Genomic DNA, 5761 nt, shown 5'->3' on the forward strand with positions numbered 1-5761 from the left:
CTATTTGTATTTCTTCTTTTGAGTTCTTATACTAGGGAAACTATACAATATTTACACATGTGTGTCTGGTTTATTTCACTTATGAGTATATCTTCAAGTAGCATCCACTTCAATATAAAGGCTTCAAGTTTATCATTCTTTATAGTTGAGTAATACTCCATTGCCAGAACTGTGGCAAATGAATCAGTGGGCTGATTTACTAATCACACTTTCTAGATTCAGCCACCTCTAGAAAGCCTATCTCCAGAGAGTACATGAGGCTTTGGGGAGACATCTAGACACAAGCCACAAAGCATGCATACCCATGTTGGCACATCACTCTTCATGGTAGCTGTATCTGGGAGGTCACCTACATAGCCATCAACATATTAATGGATAAAGTGAGTAGTACAGGCTGCTAAGTTAGGTAGCAGTATTCTAGGCAGTCAGACAGGGGAAGGCCCTTGAGAGAGTTCATACAGAAGAGAACATATTACAGCGGTGGCTGGTGGCACACCTGTCAAAGGCCAGGCCTCAAGATAAAGACAGAATGACCAGGCCTACATGCCTCCTGAGGGATACACAATAATTTGAAGATTATACTCCAGTTAGAATCACCTGATCCAATAAAGTCTAACTAGACATCAGTCGTCCAGGTCAATGAGCGGAACCTCCTGATCTATCCTTTCCTATAAAGGTCTTTGTCCTTTCCATGCAGATTTGCTAGGTGACCTGCTTCCCCCTGCATGGATATCATCTAATTGGCAACACTTCTGATCTTATTGGATGATCATAGATGTGATCCATGTTGTACTCATCTTGTAATGTTGTATGTACCTCACGACTTTGCTCTATAAAGCTCCCTCTGCGAAGTGAGGTCTGTGGCAACCCATTTTGGGGTCTCTACCTGTCTCTTGGGAGCTATCTCTCTCAAATTTTTCCCGTCTAAGCTTCATCATTCCTTAGAATTCATCTTACGATGTTGGGGATCACAAATTCAGTATATCTAGCAGGTTGCGAGTTACTTTACTTCCCTCATATCACAGGTCTGGTGTTTACACTCCATGGAGAGCACCTCTACCCTAAGGAAGGACAAAGGTGAGACATTCGTAGGAAAGTGGTTGCATCTTGAGACCACAGTGATGGGCGAAATTAATAGAACACACAAGCTTAAATACTGTGTGGCTTCTCTTATATGAGAAACCCAAACTATAAACAAAGGGCAAAACAAAAGACAGATAATTAAAAAAAAAAAAAAAAAAACAGAGAGATCTTTTGCTAAAAGGAAGGGTGTCACAGGCAGGAGGATGAGGAGCAGGGCTGGGGTGGAGAAAGAAGTCAAATGAGCGGTGTGTATTCACCAGCTCCTGCCAGGAGTGCAATGCTTGGCTCCTGCTAACGTGGGTTAATAAAAATAATTTAAAGGTATTGCAGTAAAAGGTCCACTGCCAATAATCCCCTTCAAAAGACTCCCTCTCATGTCAAACACGCTTCCTCTTTCTGCAGCAGTTCCAGAAGTCCTCCTTCCTCAGTGCCTTCAGTTGCCTGACCATGGCTGTCTCCTTATTCTAAATGGGTTCAAAATGTCTAAGGCAACTTCTGCCCAATCAAGTCACTACCATGCATCCTCATTCACTCCTTCATGCCCTCTGGCATCAGGCCACTCCTGGCTCTTCCCCAAAGTAAAAATGATCACCAAACATAAAACGTTTCACCCATTCAGAACACGGGCAGCCAAAGCACCCATGGAAGTGAAAGTAGAGGCAGAAAAGAGGACTGAAAATGTACACTGCATTTGACATTATGAGCAATCTAGAGTTGATTCCAAATATACAAATGGATGTGTTTAAGCTTTGTAACCCATGGACTTTGGTATCCACAGGGGCTCTTGGAGCCAGGGCCCAGTGTATACAGAGGGAGAACTGAACATCAAACACTTCAAGTCTGACACTTCAGTGGCAATTTCATATCCTACCTAGATCTGTGGCCTGCTCAAAAAGTACGCACTCATTATATACTTTCCAACTTTCTAAATTTAGCTTAACAGTTGCTTTCAAAGAGCAGAATTTCCCACCATAGAATTGTATTACTTTTGCTCTGAGCATCACATAAGCATACACTGTTGAACCTAAGGGTCCCATGAACATTCTGACTCAGAGGAGAAATCGACTTGACACCATATCTCCTGACAAAACAGAGCTTGAGATGACACCTCCCGAATCCCTGTGACCCTACCCGAGCGCCAGACCTCCGGGCTCCAGTGATGTTTCTGATTAGCACATAGGAAAGCTGTACTTACACAGATTGGCCATGCTCACTGCATCAGAGCTGTGGCCAAAAGGCACTGCCAGAATGTCCACCAACACCCAAGTGCACCAGGAGGCGGGCCTGGAAGGACTCTCGGTACTCAGCACTCCCTGATCTTCTCAGATATTTCTTTCTCATGAATCTTGCCAAGAATAAAATCAAATCCAAAATAAACTCACACACATGAGAGACTGGGACCATTTCATGGGGTAAAAATGTGTTTACAGTTTACACAATTTCAAACAGCAAGGAATCAAACTGTTAGGATGGCTCCCTTTAAGGGTCGTTTTGTTCCTCTGTCACTGAAATTGCATTAAAACAGCCTTGCAGAAGAAAATGGACATTTACATGTTTTTTTAAAAGTTTGCACCAAATTTTTTAATGATGGAAAAGCAATTTCCAGGGTCAAAAATTTTCTTCCAAAGCAATTTGTGTTTGTACAGAGAAATTGATCCTTCAGGATCGCCATGCGGAACAAAAACAAATAAATGTAAAATACAGATCATATTCAAGATGAAATAAATACCATCTTGGAATTGGAGGGGGGTTTTATATATGAAAACACACCTATGAAAGGACTTGATCCCCAAAGGGCAGACTTGTACTCCAGAATTATTCACATAAGTGCTCAACCTTGTGTTGCCCAAAATGGAAGCCATGAGGCTTGCCACATAGGAGTATTTAAATATAAATTAATTAACTTTAAATATAATAAAAAGTCAACCCTCCAACCACATCTCAAGAGCTCGGTGACCACTGTGGCCAGGGGCCACCATCATGGAAAGTATGGATGGAGTGGTGTTGACTTACTTCACAGGAGGGCCTACTGGACAACACAGGCTACTCTACTTCATTCTACTGACTTCTGCATTTCCAGGGATGGCAGGTCACGCGCAACAGTCACTATTTATTAAGGTCACAGACCTTGTCAGTGGCCACAGTTACCCATCTCCTTCACACTGGTCCTCTGCTTCAGAGATGAGTACTGCTAACAAGGCTTGATAGGCTTGCAGTATAATTCTAGCCAGAGCACTAGAATGTAAGCAGCACTGTACTGGGACACCTAAGAAACATTTTATTTCCCTCATAAAAACATTGTGCTTTAAGCCTACATCCTACTTGAACATAAATATTTTGATTGGAGTTGCAGCTGCCGTCTCACAACCCAAAGGCAAATGCAGGAGGGTGAAGGCGAACAAGACAAACGTGATAGAAGAGAAAGAATATCTGTCATTCTGAAGATGTAGCTGGGGAGCTAACATAACCAGCACCAGCAATTATTCATCTCTATTCTTGTTTTCCTATTTGCATCACTATTTGTTTAATCCATTTTTATTAGGATTTGTATTAGTTACAATCATAGTGTTATTATAATTGCTAATCTACAATGAGGAGTTTCTATAAATATTTTAAGACTTGAAATGATACATGTCATTGGAATCTTTAGTCCCAGAATGATACAGTGACTACACTTCTACTTACTTTGATGTCGAGTCACATATATCTAAGAATACAATTACAAAATAATTTGATTCAACTTGACCACACACAGGTGCAAGCATATGGATACAAGTATATATCTTACAAATATATCAAATTGGATCTTTAGGCATTTGAGAAATTATAGAATGATGACAATATACTGGAGAATTTACAAATATTGCTTCATGGCAATGTATGAGTAGGTTTTCTCCTCTATCACTACTCTTCAGTGGGAACATACTCCTGTGTGAATACCTGTATACTCTATAAATATCTAAGAACATAAGCAGATAGAGAATGAAATACTCTTCAGAATTAAGCAAAAATGTATCTGTTTAAGCTCCATTGATATTGTTCTTGTGAAATGAGCTTAGAAGTTATGGGAAGATCCATTATCCACAGTAAAAGCATCTGTTAGTATCTGAAATCCCACTGCAAACAATATGTTTCCCAAATACAAAACAGTAGTTTTAAAGCATATGAAAAATACAGTTCTCCCTGAATGGAGAATAAATCCCTCTTTGGTTTTTAATCATAGTTGCTGTGGGAAATACACCTTACCTCACAAACATACCAGCAATTGGAGGACAGTGGTCTGGAGACTCATCAGGATGGAATAATGAGGGCGTTGTGCGGTGAGCTCCTTTTCGACCAGGTCCCACTGTCATGTGGGACACCACCTCAGTCCCAAGCTCCATGCTGCAGTGCCATAGTGGAAGCTACACCTCATATCTATGTTGACTCCAGTTTGCAAGGTGATTGGATGATTTTACATTGTCTCAAACAAACTGAATGTTTAAATGAAAATTGTGTCTTCAATTAATGGTGATCAGTAAGTGGTTATGTAATTTTCCTTGATCAAAATGTCCCACACACAGACAACTCAAACATAGGATGCCCACAAGCTTTTCAAATGTGTCCCTCCCACGTGCCACCTGACTTTGCCACTGCGTGCCTCCTCCTTGCATTGCTGGACTTCAACTACAAAACTTCCAATGCCAAAAGGTTTCTCTGCTTCGAGTACTCTCCATCACAGTGTGCTGATTCCATAGAGGCCACATGTAAACTTGGCTTAAAGCAGATGTTTTGTTCAATAATTTGACTCAGGTGATCTATTAAGTTTTATTTAGCTCTTCTATTTACACATATGGTATGTATTAAGACTTTTATAAAGACACAAAGCATGCTGGGAGACATCTCTGCTAAGACTTTATGAAGTAAAACAACTGCCTTATTTGATATCTTTCTGACATTCTAATTGATTGCTTGTACACCTCTGTAACTGCAATGTTTAACTTTGGCCTGGAAATGCATAGTGATCTAGAAGAAAGAAATCATTGCTAATACACTGTCAAGGGGGTCTGAGATGTACCCAAAGACAAATGATTGGTATTCAGAAATGCAACTTGGTGTCAAAAGATAACACCATGTCGCAGTCTGCCCTGAGAAAAGAGAATGGAGACAGGAAGGACAGAGAGTGAGGGAGTGGAAGGAAAAGAGAAGAAAAAAGGAAAGGAAGGAAGAAAAAGGGAGGAAAGATGGGAAGGGAAGGAAAAGATGAAAAGAGAGAGAAAGAGAAGCAGACAAGGCGGGCAAGCTCCAATGAACTTTGGCAAGAAACTCAGAGCCCACTGGGCTTTTAAAGTGCTGAAATTCTTTAGTTAAGTCCTGTGTTTTGCAACATGAGCCCTTTTTGGCCCTTCCTGTACACTTAGATTAAACAGCACTCAGCTCCAAAGCCTGTTTATCTCTTGTACAATTGAAAGTTTTTCTGTGAATAACTTCCATAAGCCTCTTTGGTATAAAGCCCCTTTCAATTGTCTGGTTTGTCCATTCTATGATTTCATCATTTCTTTCACAGGCTTGGACCTTAAGGGGATTTAAATCAACAAGAGAAATTTATTGATACCCTTAGGGTTTTTACACTACTTGCTTGTGAGAGCTAATTTACTGGAGATGGGGAAAAGTGGATTTTTTTGTTGTTATTCTTTAT

The 5761-nt window shown here is 40.5% G+C and overlaps 1 protein-coding gene across 5 annotated transcripts in view; it reads right to left on the bottom strand.

The window, feature by feature from the left end:
- Positions 1-5761, bottom strand: part of Pid1 (phosphotyrosine interaction domain containing 1) — a 250941-nt gene that overhangs the window by 200501 nt on the left and 44679 nt on the right. The gene's annotated exons all lie outside the window — the stretch shown is intronic.

This window comes from Octodon degus, unplaced genomic scaffold (assembly GCF_000260255.1).
Source record: "Octodon degus isolate 3935 unplaced genomic scaffold, OctDeg1.0 scaffold00089, whole genome shotgun sequence".
NCBI classification, from domain to species: Eukaryota; Metazoa; Chordata; class Mammalia; order Rodentia; family Octodontidae; genus Octodon; species Octodon degus.